The following is an 18,019-nucleotide window of genomic DNA, read 5'->3' on the forward strand; positions in this document are numbered from 1 at the left end:
AAGGTCTCCTCCCACAAATTTCACAAAATATATTATGCAATTTTTGAATAATATATTAAATGAGACCATTATACTTATCTTGGATATACCTAGTAGTCAGTTTTTTAAAATATTGTTAATATTTATTAATGATGCTTGTATACACTCAGTAAAAATATTAAAACTTATGGATCTAATGGTATAGAGGCACCAACAGACATTATTTTAAATGTTTTTTTTTTGAAGAAACAATAATCTTCCCATTTATTCTTCAATAAACAATCAAATGTCATACGGCATCAAGTCATTCTGGCTGGAACATTCTCAGCAGGGAAATATGGCACTGAAAATGACAGGTTTTATCTCATATTTAATACAACTGCCTTCAAGGTCAATTGCAAAGACACAAGAGTTCAGTGTTCCAAAACATATAGTTATCTGACATCAGTACATAAACTGAAGAAAATTTCTACCCATACTTAACTACAAGATATTGTTAAGAACTATACTATTCTAACAAACACTTATTATCTCTCTGTTCTTCTCCCTTTATTTTTAAAACCTAATAGTATGTAGTATTTTATTATAATTGTCTATATTTGAATAAACTTTGAAAATGAATTACAGTAAGAGAAGACAGAAAAGGTAACCTCATTTACCCCAACTTTCCTAAGTGTAGCCAATTTATACTTTCAATAAAATGAAATCAAATTATAATAAAACAGATTTGTGCAAGAAAAACATTGTATGCAATAAAAACATAATTGCCAAAAGTAAAAAAAAAGATAAAGGATATGAATAGTAAAATAAATTAGTAAAATATGAAGTAGGTTCGAGTAATACAAACAGAAGGCAGAGGAAAAATACAAATGATGTGACTTAAGGAGAGGCAGAAAAAATAGAGGGCAAAGATAAAAAGACAAGTCGGATGAACCCAGAATACCCAATACCTCTGTGTGTCACCCAGCATTCTATATATTGCAAAGGGTAGAACCTACTCTGTCTCATTAGTCAAAAACTAAGTTTATGGGAAATACAGTATTCCTATATGGGCATAGCTTTATTTTGTCCCTTCACCTAGAACTATACCTGGGACATGGCAGATATGTACAAATATTTCATTTGTACAATTTGAATTTGTCCTTTCAAAAAGAAAATTTCTTTGCTCTGATTTTACTCTTTGGAAAATAGAAATTTCTAGACTTTTTCTTGTTAACTTAATAGTATTTTTTAGCTAAAAAATAACAAAATCTTGTTTTCTGAATGAAGTAATATTTTTAAATGCTATTATATTATCAAATTTGTTTTAAATCTTTAGGTAAAAACATACTTCTGAGTACTGACAGGTGGTTCAGTATACTTACCTAATGAAATTTATTTTAGGATAATCAGAATTATAGGGTAAGTAGTTATTTAGTTTGATGGTAAATATTTAATATATGTTCTCCTGGAAACCAGAGAGCAATGAGAGTTGCTTATAGTAAATGCTTAAGAGCACTAATGTATCTTTAAAGAACAGTGCTCAGGCATACACATAACAGCTTTTAAAAAAACAAATGGAAAGAAAGAAAACTCGGGGTCGATTTATAATGGGATGTTAAGCCTTTTAGCTCAGGGTCATCAGTTCAGACCTGATCTAAGTCATCGGTCAGTGACATATTTACCAATTTGTGGCAATAAATAAAATAATTTATTCCCCTCAAATGCAGTTTTATTACAAATGGTTGAATCAGGACATATATAAAAGTCATAAGAGTTATGAATTGTTCCAGTGATAATCCTCACCGAGTGTCTGTGAGCCCGACAGCCTACATCACAAACATATCCATGTGAAGTTTGATCCTGCACATTGACTAGAGATCTTCATGTTCATGTTGTCAGGCTTTGATTTGCCCTTCATTTCCCTTTAATAATACAACAAGTATACAGGCATTTGAACAAAAAAATATAAAAAACATTTCAATAAAGATTCTTAATTTAGTTATAATAAAATAAAATAATATAGTAATTAAATAAAATATTTAGGGCATGGAAAGCATCACTCTTATACTTAATTGTGAAGTTGTAATGTAAGTGATTACTCTAACATATTGATAATACAGACGTAAAATGATTGGAATATACCTAAAATAGCTAGTGGAGAAAAATATGTCATTCGTCAATTCTCTCAGTTTACACATGAGGAAAATGATTTCTTCACAATCTAAATCTTTGCCCGTGGTAGTGCGCAATAGTGGGTGGTGGCTAAATATCAGGCTGAGAAATACCAGGTTTAGAATCATGAATTCTAGCCTACTGTCTTTTACATCTGTGAGGCATTATTACATGAAGAAATATAAGTGAAAAAATAAAAGTTTAGTGGAAATGTCCTATGTAATTCCTCTATTTGAATTTTATTTAATTTAAAAACACTCTCCTACCTTTTTAAGTTTAACAGAATCACGTATCACCCTGGCCGGTGTTGCTCAGTGGGTTGAGCACTGTCCGCAAACTGAATGGTTGCTGGATCAATTCCCAGTCAGGGCACATGCCTGGTTGTGGTACAGGTTCTTGGTTGGAACTGATTTATGTTTCTCTCCCTCTCTTTCCTCTCCCCAAAACTAAAATAAAATCTTCAAAAAATTATGTATCCTACTTGTTTTTTAAATCCCATCATTTACAGCAGCAGGAAAACTTCTCAGACATTTTGTGTGGACCTTAATGTACAGTTCTGAAGTATAATTTGTTATGCCTTTACCAATACAGACTAGACTTCTTCTTCCATGTGTATAAAACAGCATCTAATACTAATGATCAAATCTTAGGGAGTCTTGTATTCATATCCAGATGAAAAGCACATGCAATCATTTTCGTTTTGGAGTTAACAAACTTCATATGAATTATTTTCTAATTATGTAATGATACTCGTATTTGAGTGATCTATAAACAAATATTAAGGAAGCTGTTAATAATCTCTTTGAAAGATTAAAAAATCAATATAAAGTAGGGATATGCCACACAGTAGGGATAAAATACATTTGTAGTTAAATTACTTTTGGATCTTCTTTGTAGATAAATGCATTTTATTTTAAAAGTGTCTGAAGTAGAAAACATTATGATAGAAATCAAGCACAAGTAAAGGAATGCAAATTACTCCACACAAACTTCTACTGTCACTTGCTTAGTGTCTGAGAATCATGTGAGTAATATCGATGACAGTGCACACCTATTGTACCTGTCATTAGCTATATTGAATAATGTACAAGATCTATTAATTATGGAAATACTTTGTTATAATATTTTCCTCACAGATTTGAATAAAATAAAATACAAGCTTTGCAAGTCATGGATAAAGCTGGTTCTGTCTTATAATTTATAAGATTGTACTTTGTGGTTTCTGTTGCTATTTTTTTCAACATAATTATAATCTTCCATGGTCACTTGTAGTTTAGCCAAGTTTAAAATATTAATAAATTTGCCATGTCCTTTTAAGTGCTGTCCTTCACAGTAGAAAACAATGAAAAATATTTTACTGTTAGTTTTCACAAGCATCATATAAATAAGATAGCACAGCCATCCATCACTGAATGACAGGGATATATGCTGAGCAATGTGTCGGTAGGTGATTCCATCACTGTGTGATCATCACAGTGATGGAATACAAACCTGGATGGTACAGCCTATCACACATATAGGCTACAAGTCTGTACTGCATATTACTGCACTGAATGCTAAAGGCAACTATAATGCCATAGTATTTGTGTATCTAAACTTAAAATGGCATGGTAAAATACAGTATAAATGATAACAAATGGTATACCTGCATAGGGAACTTACCATAAACAGAGCTTGCAGAACTGGCATTGGTTGTGCATGAGTCAGTGAATGAATGTGAAGGCTGAGGACATTACTGTATACCACTGTAGACTTTATAAACACTGTCCCCCCAGCCTTCCCCTGGCTTCCTTCTGACAGGCTCAGAAATAGGACATCAAAGCTGACAATGCTGCCTCATGAGCATGTGGGCTGGACTGACCAGAAATATTGAAGAGAAACAGGTGGGGAAAGACATAAATCACCATAATAGTGACAAGTCATTGAGAGTGACAGGTGGTATGAGGATCAGAAGGAATAAGACATCAAGATGGAGAGATGAAGGAACACAGGAATTGTCATGGCAATGGGGTTTTGTCTACTGCACGTGGGAACAGTGGGCAGGGTAAGGAACTCTGTGGTATAAAAAAAAAGAGGGTGTTTAACATGAAGAGAGTGTAGGGCTGAGAACTCAACGTTTTGTCTTTGGAAATTTGTTTTTGGTTCCATTGACCCAATCAGGCACAAAGGGCTCTCTCTATTATGGAATTGATTGACAGAAGAAATAAAACTTATCTGTGGTGTATATCATTACAACCTGAAAACATTTCCAAAGTACAGGGACAGGTGGCTCCACACTACCACAAAAAGCTTTCACTAGAGTGGCAGTGGCCTTTAATATTTGTTAAGGTAGTTCCTGGGGACCTATGTCCTTGTACAGGACTGTGGGTGCCCCAGAAAGAATTTACAATAATGTACTCTGAAGACCATCAAGCTAGATCCAGAAGGGCTCTCGTGCTCTTCAAATAGGTAGCAATAAGGGGACAGTTCCTCTGTGCTGAAACAGGTCAAAGGTTGCCGGGTTGGGACACGACCTGTGCACTCAAAATTGAGGTGCCAATTTACTGCCAAGCTCCACACACATTGCTTCCACCAGAGAAAAAAATTATCTTGAGCTACATATGCTTCTATTTCTTACAGGAAAGTTGGCTCCATTATAATCTATGGGACCATCGTTGGATACGTGGCCTGGCCTTGACTGCAATGCCATTACACAGTGTGTCACTGGTGTCTATAGAGCATTTATCTCGTTTGGACGATAGCAGAAAGATCTGGGTAGTGTTTGATCTGTGGTCATGGGAATCTAAGTGTCTGTAGCTGTTTTGAGAACCCAAACTAGGTGTTAAAATACTATAACTTCTGAAAAGAAGTGCTTATAACAAGCAAATCCCTCAGGATAGGATATGGCTAGTCTTCAAGACTGGATGGCCTGGAGCATCTCAATAAAGTACTGACATTTGCATCACATGAATAATCATTTCCTTTACTTTCTTCACAGTTTCTCCCACATATTCTTTTCTTCTACTCTGTTCCTTTCAAATATTCTTCTATTTCTCCAAACTTGTTTCTTTGACATGCTTGTGGTCTGTTAATTTAGTATCTATGCATATTTTTCTGGTGCTAAGCTACACAAAATGCATACTAATGTGTGTATAATCATATGCTTCCGATTAATAGATCAATCAGTCAATATCATATGTGAACAATACCAAAACATATGCATAAAATGTAACAGATGTTATTTAAAAACCTACTTATTAATGTTTAATGTATGTGACATATAAAATGTATATATACATATATTACATATTCATCTCTGCCAGAGGGAGATAGTGGGAAGCTCATCTTTATGGAAAACACATTCTTAATATTGACAGCTAAGTCACTTGGTCTGGTTCATGCATCATTAAGGACTAAGTATATTTATTCTTTCCATAACTTCTAATTATTTTGTTTCTGTCGACCACTTAATTCTGCTCCAAGGACTTTGAAAATAATTGTAAATAAATGAAAAGCAATAGAAAAAGAACTTTTGAAATCTATCGTTTAAAAACCATTTATTTCAAAAAGTATCTACAAGTGATACAACCACATATAAATTGTAGATGAATTGATTATATATTCAATTATGAGCCAACCACTTCAATAAACTGTGCTGTAGTTCTCTGGAAAACTATTGTTAGCTGCACTGTTTTGCATACACTATTTTATTAGGCTACAAATTGTATATGGGATATGATTACAATTGAATAAAATAGCCTACATATAAAAAGAAAACTGTCAGAACCAATTTATTTTAATAAAGTCAAAATTAAAATGCATTTTATTTTACCAGCCTGTGACAGAGGCTTAGCTAGTGTACATACACACTGCTGTGAACAAAACCTCAAAGAATCTCTCCCGCGAACACGCTTAAAAATGAGTTTAACCTTGATCCTTCTTTTACTTTTGTACTACCTTTTATAGTTTCATTTTTTCACTGTGTGCCACAAATATCTTTCCACCTAAAGAATTATGAATTAATGATCAATATTCAACACTTAGGAAGAAGTAATCTAACATAAGATCACATTTGCTTTTATGTAAAAATTAATATTTTAAAAAGATGAGTGAAGTTATATTAAATATATTTTATTCAAACTTTCAAGCCATACATTATATATTCATTTGGGGCTTTATTTCAATCATATTTTAGGTCAAAGCTGAAGTTGAATCACATATGGAAATGAGACACATTCTATTTACAATTATAATTATCTTTCATCTCAAATGCTGAAATTGAAATTGAAATAATCCAAATTAAATATAACTTCAGTAGTTCTCAATTCTGGACACAGATTTGAATAACCTGGAAGGCTTTTGCATATCTTCATATCAAGTCAATACCCAAAATCAATCAAATCAAATTTCAGGGGCTTCTTAAAAGCTTTTCAGGTGATTCCAACATGCAGTCAAGATTCAGAAGTGTTACCTGCATTGCAGCAATTTTTCTTCTGTTTTTGAGGTTTACCTTGAATAAAATATGAGCAAACTACTAGTTGTGTATCTAACGTGTTGCAGTTCTCTGTGCTCCCTGACCACATATAATGTTCTAAGGTAATAGCCACAAAAGCCCCAGAGACTGCACATGCTCAGAGAGCAGAAGATGTATTTCTGATGGTTTCTGATGACTGTTAGCCATTCTTTCCTACATCCAAGAACTTTCTTTTGCACCTCTCTTGGAAGGGAAAAGGCTAAAATCAATGTACTAAAATTTAAGTCCTCCATTAAACAAATGATATCTAGACAATAATGTTTAGAATTCTAGAAAATAATATGTATTCTTAGAAGAGAATAATAGTCAGAATACAAACATTCCATTTTTAGTAGACTTGAAAAAAGTTTTAAACTCTCTAAATTTTATTTTTAAATTTTAGAAAGAATTGTTAGAGCATTTGACATTTTTCTTGGCCAGATGAATCATTCACACAGTTTTCATTCCCATGAATTTATAGCACTCCTGCCCAGAATAGCTATAAATAAAAAAGGTTCAGTATAATGTGCAGTGAAAAATTTTTATTGGTTTTCTAGCAATGTTGGAAGAGCCAAGATTTAATTTTATCTTTCAACAAAAATGTTACTGTTTTGCTTTTTATTGTAGCATTTCAGTCTTAATTGGAATTATATGAACAATTACTGTAAATTGATACTTTTTCCAAGTTAGAAATGATTGTGCAAAAGAAAGGAATTGATGGCAAATTAATAACAAAAAATTCTCAGACTTAAATTTATATTAAAAATCAAGTGAACATTATATGGAACTATATGTGTAAAGGCACTAGCATTTCTAAATATCTTTCAGTGACACAACCAGAAATAGTTTACCAAATATTTGAGCAGTTTACGACTCATTCAAAATGACACATAAAATTAAACATTATTGAATGGAAGAGTCTCCTACTCATAGATAAAAACCATTACTTCCAGTCCTGGCCATGTGGCGCAGTTGGATGGAGCATCACCCCTACACCAAAAGTTGACAGGTTTGATTCTTGGTCAAGGCACTTATTTGGGTTGCTGGTTTGTCACCCGTTGGAGATACAGGGGGGAATGGATTGATGTTTCTCTATTATCTCTGTCTCTCTCTCTCCCCCTTCATTCTTTTTTCTCTAAACCAATAAACACCCAGTTTTCTTAATTCTCAAAAGGGAATATATTATATGGCTCATGTGCTCATTATTATGAGTGAATAGCATAATATAGGAAAAAGATTTGGCCCATGTCATACTCATTAAGCTGTAGATATTTTTTTTCCCACAAGTTGGAGGCTTTTCAAGAAACATAAGATTACACCAGTGAGCAGTTGCCATCCCTCTATATCAAAATACTTCCCCTTAGGAAGGCTTCCCCTTAGGCTGCTGTAGCCGCCAGAATACCGAAACTAATCATTTCTCTGAACAGAGAACAATTCATCTTTAAAAGAAATAATTTTCAAAATACAACTAAAATAATGCAAAGGGTCAGATTGTCAAACTATAATCATAACCAGATATCTTTTTCTGGTATCGTATAACTAAAATTGCAAAGAATACAGCAAAAATTGAAGCCGAGGCAAAGTATGCAGAAATCTGGGACTATGAAGATCCTTCCTTGGGGCATAAAGATAAGCTCTGGGTCACTTTAATGTTTGAGACTTTAAGTCCTCCATACAGGGCATAACTCAAGAAAGAGAGCCATTTAAGTTCTAAAATGTTTTCATATTTTATTTAAACAATTACAAAATGCACACTGGCATTTTCTAATAGACTGTGCTCCATAAATCTATAAAATCCAAATATTTACTTTGAGCAACCTAGAAATAGCCAACTAAAAGAATTCCAAAGATAAAGTAATATTTCCACTAATTAATACTGTCTGAAGTTCTGATCAGCATGTTTACAAGATTTGACCTCATGATTTCTCCCCAGTCTGCATATCTCCTGCATAAAGAGATGTTACAATTTAATTGCTATGCCTTTCTTAATTAAAGTTAGATAAAAGAATCTATAATTTTACTCATGTATATTAAGATCAGATTTATAGCATTGTCCTATTCTGACACCAGTTTACATTTGGTGGTGGTGGTGGGTGTGTTTGTTTATAGTGTAGATATAAGAGTTTTATTAGAGTAAAACAGGGTAGAGAAGTTTGTAATGTACATCCAGAAAATCTATCTTACACCTTATTCTGGGCAAAAATAATCCATATGCATCATTGCCAGTGTCCCAATTAAGAAGAATTCTGTCTTTATACAGTTTTACATATTTAAAGGAATAAGGTAGAAAAGAGAAATATATGTGAATTGTGACCATGGAAGTTTTGTTGTCAAAAAAGTGGCCTGGTCAGACTAGGTCAGCATCTAAACACAGTTGCTACTACCAGCCTATTCTTCCCTTGAGCTAACTTTAATCTATCCAGCAGTTTCTCCACTAAACTTTGAAAAGAGAAAGGAAATAAGCCCCAGGGCCATTCAGATCTTTCCTCCACTCACCTCCTGGAACTTAGAAGCTGTTAATCATTATTTCCATCAGTTCTAGAAACCAGGTTGCAAGGATAGCCACAATAATAAAGAGCACTCCATAGGTTCTGAGTCACAAAAATTAAAATTTTGGGTTGTTAATTTATTATAACATTATTATTCACAAATACAAGGTTTTTGTTCCTTTTATTCCATTCTTTTTTTTTATATTCACTTCAGTTGTCCCACCTTTTTACCCATTGCTCTCCCCTACCCCATCTCCCCCACAACCGCAGTCAATCCCCCCATTGTCTGTGCCCATGAATCCTCTATTCATATTCCTTTGTTTGCCCCTTCCCCTTCTTTCCACCATTATCTGCCTCCTCCACCCCTCTAGTCACTGTCAGTTTGTTCTTTATTTCCAAGTCTCTGGTTCTATTTTGCTCACTTGTTAGTTTTGTTCATTAGGTTCCACTTATAGGTGAAATTATATGCTATTTGTCTTTCACCACCTGGCTTATTTCACTTACCTATGATAATTAAGCAAGTTAATTATGCTCTCCAGTTCCACTACGCTTTTGCAAAGGGTAGGAGCTCCTTCTTTCTTTCTGCTGCATAGTATTCCATCATTTAAACGTACACAGATTTTTGATGCACTCATTTACTAATTGGCACTTAAGCTGTTTCCAGCACTTTGCTGTTGCAAATAACACTGCTATGAACATTGGGGTGCATAGGTTCTTTTGAAATGGTGTTTCAAGATTCTTAGGGTATAGTCCCAGCAGTGGGATTCCTGGATCAAAAGGCAGGTCCATCTTTAGTTTTTTGAGGAAATTTCATATTGTTTTCCACAGAGGCTGCACCAGTCTGCATTCCCACCAACAGTGCACAAGGGTTCCCTTTTCTCCACATCCTCGCCAACATTTGTTGTGTGTTGATTCATTTACGATGGCCATTCCAACAGGTGTGTAGTGGTATCTCATCCTGGTTTTTATTTGCATCTCTCTGATGGCTAGTGATGCTGGGCATCTTTTCTTATGTTCCTGGACCCTCTGTATGGCCTCTTTGGAGAAGTGTCTAATCAGGTCGTTTGCCCATTTTTTAATTGGATTGTTTCTCTTCCTGGTTTGGAGTTGTGTGAGTTCTTTACATATTTGGAGATCAAACCCCTATCTGAGGTATCATTGGCAAATATATTTTCCCATGTGGTTGGCACCGTTTCCATTTTGGTGTTTTCTTTAGCCATGAAGAAGCTTTTTTACTTCAATGAAGTCCCATTTGTTTATTATTTCCTTTATGTCCCTTGTTCTAGGGTATGTATCAGTGAAAATATTGCTGCATAGATTATCTGAGATTTTCCCACCTATGTTCTCCTCTATGACTTTTATGGTGCCACAACTTATATGTAATTATATGCTATTTGAGCATATCTATATTTTATCTATCTCGAGTTTATTTTGGTGTACAAGTTGGTGCTGCAGTTTCATTTTTTTTGCATGTACTTGGCCAGATCTCCCAATGCCATTTATTGAAGAGGCTATTTTTACTCCATTTTATGTCCCTGCCCCTGTTCCTTTTAAATGCCTTCTGATTGTTACCATATACATTCCCTTAAGAAACTCAGATTTACTCCAATATAAAAGCGTCAGAATAATTACTCACACAACAGGAAATCAATCCAGGCTTCCATGGCATGGTTATGTTCTTAAAATGTATACTATTTAAAAAGAAAAAGCATTTTAAGTATTGATGATGAAATGTTACTACTTTCAAAGAAATTAATCTTAAAGTTTAACATTAGGCAAAAGAACCAAAATTTTTCTGGCTCTGCTATTGAGATGTATCATCACTTTTGTAGATAAAGTCAGATTAAACCAACTCTGGAATTAAATTTCAAAATTTAAAATTAATTTAAAATATATGGAACTTTAAAATATACTTTTGTGCGTTGTATATACATTAAGACTCATTCAACCTGGCTGGCGTAGCTCAGTAGATTGAGCACGGGCCTTGGAACCAAGCAACCATGGTTCAATTCCCAGTCAGGGCACATGCCTGGGTTGCAGGCCTGTTCCCAGGAGGGGACACACAAGAGGCAACCATATATTGATATTTCTTTCCCTCTCTTTCTCCTTCCCTTCCCCTCTAAAGATAAATAAATAATTTTTTTAATGAAGCCTACCTTTATTTTAAAAAAAGACTCATTCGCATGGTATTATATTTTATTCTGTCATCTTATACATACAGAAATAATAAATAGTAAGAAGTGGACAGTAGAGATACACAGAAAGAGGTCTGAGGATAGTTTTTATTACAGAAGTAAACATGGAGTGACTAAAATATTTGTGACAATAATTTAAATAAATAAAAGAAAAATATATAAATGTTACTAGAAAATGAGATTATATCAAACACTATTATTTTTTTAAATCCTTACCCAAGGATATGATTATTGATTTTTTAAAGAGAGGAAGTCAGGGAGAGAGAGAGAAGTGTAGACTGGCTGCCTCCGATGGGCTCTGACCAGGGACCTGACCCACAGCCTAGGTATGTGCCTAACTGGGAATCAAACCGGCAAACCTTTCCTTATACGAGATGACACTCCAATCAGCAGAGCCACCCAGCCAGGGCCAAAACTATCATCTTTTTACTTTAATTTTTGAATGTTCGAGAAGAAAGGAGAATAATAATTGTTTGTTATGATTTTATTATAAGAAATTTAGCTACATGTTTATTTTCACAAATCTGCATGAAGTACTGTATATTGCAATACAGAATAAGTAATAATAAGACAGTGATTTGGGACTTCCGCCAAGATAGAGGCATAAGTGGAAGCACTGTGCCTTCTCGCATAACCAAGTTTAAAAACAACAAAGTTTTAGCAACAAAAATGCAGCCAAACCACAGAAAATTGAACTACATGGAAGTCTGACAACAACAAACCCTTCAGCCAAACCAGTAAGAGGGGCAGAGCCAGCAGCAGAGCGGGGTCGGGCAGGACATATCCACCAGACCGGCCTGGGTGCATGACCGAGGTGCGCCAGCAGCCGTGGGTGGATCCCAGGTGTGGAGAAGCAGAGGGACCCACTAAGGGTGCAAAGCGGTGGACCCACTGAGGGCTGATTACAGTCACACATTCGAGCACAGATAAACTGGTGAAGGAGCTAGCAATGAGACAGACCGCCCAGGCCCCAGGGGAAAGACGCAGCAGAGGGGACCAGTATTGTCCCTCTCTGACCCCGCCCCCACGTACAGCACCACAAACCAGCTACCTGAGTGGCCCCGCCCTGGTGAACACCTAAGGATCCCCTCCTCATACATGACAGGCATGAACAGACCAAACCATGGCTCAAGAAGAACTTAAATCCCCGGAGCTGATAACTCTAAGTGACCAAGAAATAGCCAGACTTTCAGATGCACAGTTCAAAACACTGGTGATCAGGATGTTCACAGAACTGGTTGATTTTAGTCACAAATTAGAGGAACATATGAAGGCTAAACTAATTGAAATGAATGGAAATACACAGAAAACCAATAGTAATGGAAAGGAAACTGGGACTCAAATCAAAGGAGTGGACCAGAAGGAGGAAAAAAAGTGACCAAACAGAAAAGGATGAAGAAACAATAATTCAAAAAAATGAGGAAAGGCTTAGGAACCTTCAGGACATCTTTAAATGTTCCAACATCCGAATTATAGGGGTACCGGAAGAGGAACAGCCACAAGTGGAAAACTTATTTGAACAAATAATAAAGAAATTCCCCAATCTGGCAAAGGAAATAGACTTCCAGGAAATCCAGGAAGTTCAGAGAGTCCCAAAGAAGTTGGATCCAAGAAGGAACACACCAAGGCACATCATCATTGCATTAGCCAAGATTAAAATGAAGGACAGAATCCTAGAAGCAGCAAGAGATAAGGGGACAGTCACCTACAAAGGAGTTCCCATCAGACTGTCAGCTGATGTCTCAAAAGAGACCTTACAGGCAAGAAGGGGCTGGAAAGAAGTATTCCAAATCATGAAATCCAAAGACCTACATCCAAGATTGATCTATCCAGCAAAGGTTTCATTTAGAATTGAAGGACAGATAAAGTGCTTCTCAGATAAGATCAAATTCAAGGAGTTCATCATCACCAAGCCCTTATTATATGAACTGTTAAAGAGACTTATCTAAGAAAAGGAAGATAAAAAAGATGAACAGTGAAAGGACAGCAAACTCACAGTTATTAAGAACCACACCTAAAACAAAAGCAAACTAAAGGACAGCTAGATCAGGACCAGAACCATAGAAATGAAGATCTTATGGAGGGTTAGCGACAGGGGAGTGGGAGGAGGAGAAGGGGGGAGAAGGTACAGAAAATAAGTAGCATAGATGGTAGGTAGAAAATAGATAGGGAGGAGGGCAAGAATAGTAGGGGAAATATAGAATCTAAAGAACTTGAGACACGTGGTCATAAGCTAAAGGGGGGAATGGTGGGGGAGGGTATGTGCAGGGTGGAGGAGAATGAAGGGGGAAATAGAACTGTAATGGCATAATTAATAAAATATATTTTAAAAAGACAGTGACTTGTAGTTTGCCATATACATTTGTCAATGGGACTCCAAACATTTGAACCACAATTATCAGATAACTTGCTGTCTTCTAGAACCAAATAACTACATTCTAACATTAAGTTTCACTTCATCAAAATTTAATAAGTAGGAGAAATTTTTTTCTATTATTCTTTAGAGAAACAGTAAAGAATAAGGGAATCAAAGTGGCATGAGAATGATCTTGGGTTTAATATAACCTATATTTTATTTTAACTTGCTTGATGGCTTTGAGCAGAGTTTCTGAAGTATAAATTAATATAAATGTATAGATTTCTTTAGAAAACTTTATTGTGGGTTTTTCCTGTATATTTAAATCATTTGCATATAACATCACTTACCTATAGAATATAAGTATATAGATATCTCATGTTCACAGATCATATAATTGTAACAAAAACAAAATTACCAATTGAATATGGTCATTGTTTAAAAATAAAATGCAACTCAAAAACATTGATTTAATGTCTTGGACAATACAGATTTCTCAAAATATGTATGCTTATTCTACCAGGGATTATTTGAAAAGTTATTCTTTTACTTTTTTTCCAACTAAGCTACTAAAGAATTTGGTCTTAGTATGAATTTAACATATGTAGATCATCTTCCTCATTTATTTCTCATCATTCTGAATAATTAAAGCTATACATCAAGGTACCATATGACTGTAAACATGAATCTTGATAGTAAATATCAGCACTGACATGAAATGGTAAGACACATTTATAGTCATTTTCTACATGATCATATAATTAATTAAATAGTCTGAATAGTAACAAACATGATAGAATTTAATAATTACCCATAGAATGAGTGTTTATATAAATACATTTTTATCATCACCTCAAAGAATAAGTCACTTCACTTCTCTGAACCTTCAAAGAAGGTTTTACCCCTATGTTACAGCGGTAAAAAAAGTTGTAGATTTGATGATTCATTAGGCCTTTAATTTTTTGTCATCTATGATTCAGTGAAACATATTTAACATACAACTATTGAATATGTGATGTAAATAAATGTGCAGTGTTTGGGATTTTAGTACACTTGAATGTTAATGAGTTAGCATGCTAGAGTTTCCTAGATGCTGTCAGAAGAGACTCGAGGTTCCTAGGACAGAGCCAAAGACTTTATTACTCATGACCAAGGAGAAATGCGTAAACTTTACATTTGTATCATTTTCGATTCAGCCTCAAGTCCCATTAGGGACAACATGAAGTGGTTCAGATAGAGAAGATACATATTGTATATGCAGTAGATTTGAATCCCCACTGAGGAACCTTCGGTTTAGGGAAGCAAATCCTCTACAATGGACCCCAAGCAAGTTTGTCCTTTGCTTGGGAGGGAGACACTACTTTTATTATCCTGAACCCTGCTGTAAAACATCTTTGAGAAGGTAGTCTGGAAGAAAGGGCTGTCAGGTAACACCCATCACTGCACTGGGCAGTAGGCACTAACTGACTAGTGACAGAGACCAACACTTCAATAATTTTACTACCATAAGTGTTAAATAGAATACTATGAATTGAGAGATTTATCCAGACAAGGAGGACTTTCAGACAATAGGGAAGTTTGGGCTAAAGGTAAGGAGTAAAGTGCAATTAATTAATAAGAAACAAAAGGTCATGCCCTGGCTACTGTAACTCAGTGGATTGAGCTCAGGCCTGGGAACCAAAGGATTGCGGTTTGATTCCCAGTCAGGGCACATGCCTGGGTTGCAGGCCAGTTCTCAGAAGGGGATGCACGAGTGGCAACCATACATTGATATTTCTCTCCCTCTCTCCTGCCCTTCCCCTCTAAAGATAAATAAATAAAATCTTTAAAAAAAAGAAACAAAAGGCCAAGATAACACAACACAAATAGTTTGCGTTATTATACTCTGAATTCTGTCATTCATTTGCTCTATGGCTTGAAAAAGCCTAAAATTTATGCATAGGCATCTTAAAAAACACTTTAAAAAATAAATGATCCCTGTTAGTTTACTGTGCCACAATGTAATTCACAAAGGAAAGCCTAGAAATAATAGCAAGCTCTCATTCCTGACTTCACTTTCATTAACTTCACTTTCAACATTGCATGGTGTACTGGTCAATGTTTCAGAATAAATGTTTGTGTCCTCTCAAAATCCAAATGTTGAAGCCTTAACCCCCAAAGTGGTGGTATTCAGAGGTGGGATTAGGTTTAGATTCGGTAATGAGAGTGGGAACCTCAGAACCCTTAGATGACTCTGCACATGGAAGCACTGAAGAAAGGCCACGTGAGCACACATCAGAAGGTGTGGCTCTCTACAAGTGAGGGAAAGGGCCCGCACCAAAGCCTGAATATGTCAGGACCCTGTTCTTGGACTTTCCAATCTCTAGAACCATAAGAAGCCACAGACCAATCCTTTGTATTTTATCATAGCAACCAGAGCAGAATAAGACATTCAATAAGTTTGTATAATAAGGGTAGTGAAACATATTTAAATCACAAATAACATCCTTGTAATGCAATTGCTTTCATATTTGGTTCAATGTATATTAAAAATAGTTTTTGATATTTATTGAAGGTCAGGGTCACTTTAGAGTTTGTTTAAAAAGTTGGTAATATTATAGCAACTTTGTATGGTTGTCATTGTTACTAGATTTAGTGTGGGGATCACAACATAAGATATGTAAATGATGAATCAATATGTTGAACACCTGAAACTAACATAATATGTCAATTATAATAAAATAAATTTAAAATAAAATGTATATACAGTTTTTCTTATTTAGTTATTTTTTAAAGATTTTATTTATTCTCAGAGAGAGGGAAAGGAAAAAAAAAGGGACAGAAACATCAATATGTAGTTGCCTCTCAGATACCCCCTGCTGGGGACCTGGCCCACAACCCAGGCATGTGCCTTGACTGGGAATCAAACTGGTGACCCTTTGATTTGCAGGCCACTGCTCAGTCCACTGAGCTACACCATCCAGGACATAGTTATTTTTATCTTGATCATTTTACCTTGATTTGATATTGAAAAATAAATTTTACACTTCCCCTTATATGTAATTCCAATTTGCATTGTAGTATAACTACTCTTAAATTTCTAATGAGTTCTACCACAAATGTTAGGCACTTAATCTGTAAAATATGTTTTGATTTTTGATGTTAAAGATAAGTGTAGGGTACTATTATTAATATTAATATTTATGCTATGATACTATGTGGGAGAAGATATCATTTAAAAATTCATTGTAAGCCTGCTATTGCTGTGATTAAGAATGGTATTTTAAAACAATAATTCATGGCTCATTTCTATCTGTAAATAAAAAATTGGAAAGTCAAGTCTAATTAGAAAATAGCATCATCATCTTAAAAACAACCCATAGCCTGAACAGTGATTCTTTCTTCCTTTCTTTGTAGACTATTCTGTTACAGCTTTATTTCCCTTATGATATTTTTATTCCACCCAGGGAGCTTTTACCTGCAAAGAAGCATCAATCATAATCAGCTCTAAATTCTCCTTGGTAACATATTTTGTGATAAATTTGAGGTGGACAGAAGAGGAGGAATCTCATTTCTAAAAGAAGAGACACCTGCCAGTCAGTTACCTAAATATAACTATCCTGTAGCTTTAAGTCATGGGGAAATCATTTTTGTATTTTAGAAAGTCAAAAATGTTTACTAAGAAAAATCATTTTCAAATAATACTTTTATTAATAAAATAGTTAAATTACTCTAAATGACACACTTTACCATTGAGGGTTTGTATTCTTTCTATCTTTCCTTCTTTCTGTAACAGAGGAAAATTATAACCCAGCCCACCATTCTTTTGACATTGTTTCTAAAAGTGCTAACTCTGACTAATATGTGGCTTATAGATGAATAGCATGTTTGTATATGAATCCTAGGAAGTAACTTCAAAAGATAGATCCCAACCTTCAAGTATCTCAGCTCTGGGAGATTTGTCAACCTTCATTTGTGAGGCCAGGATGATGTGAATCCAGGATGACTAAACCAGTATGATGCACACTGGACCATTACTTGCCTTATTGGAATGGATTGCACTAGTCTGCGTGTAGAGAACTTTGAGACTCCCTCCCATGATCTCTTTGTTCTGTTTCCCTCTTCCTCCCTATAAAAAAAACCCTCTGCCTTCAAGGAGAGGTAGAGATAGGTTTTGTGGTATGAGTCCCCCATCTTGCAGATGGCTAGCATCTTCAAATAAACCACTTTCCTTTACATCAGCACTTGCCTCTCAAGTATTAGCTTTCATAGTGGCAGGCAGTTACAGTTTTTGGCGACCCAGATGGGACAATATGGGGCACCCCATAAGGTGAAGAGGGCCCAGGTTGGGGGTCCCAACTGCCTGAAGCAGCCT

This window comes from Artibeus jamaicensis, unplaced genomic scaffold (genome assembly GCF_021234435.1).
Source record: "Artibeus jamaicensis isolate MK-2021 breed Jamaican fruit bat unplaced genomic scaffold, CSHL_Jam_final contig_3214, whole genome shotgun sequence".
Taxonomy (NCBI): Eukaryota; Metazoa; Chordata; class Mammalia; order Chiroptera; family Phyllostomidae; genus Artibeus; species Artibeus jamaicensis.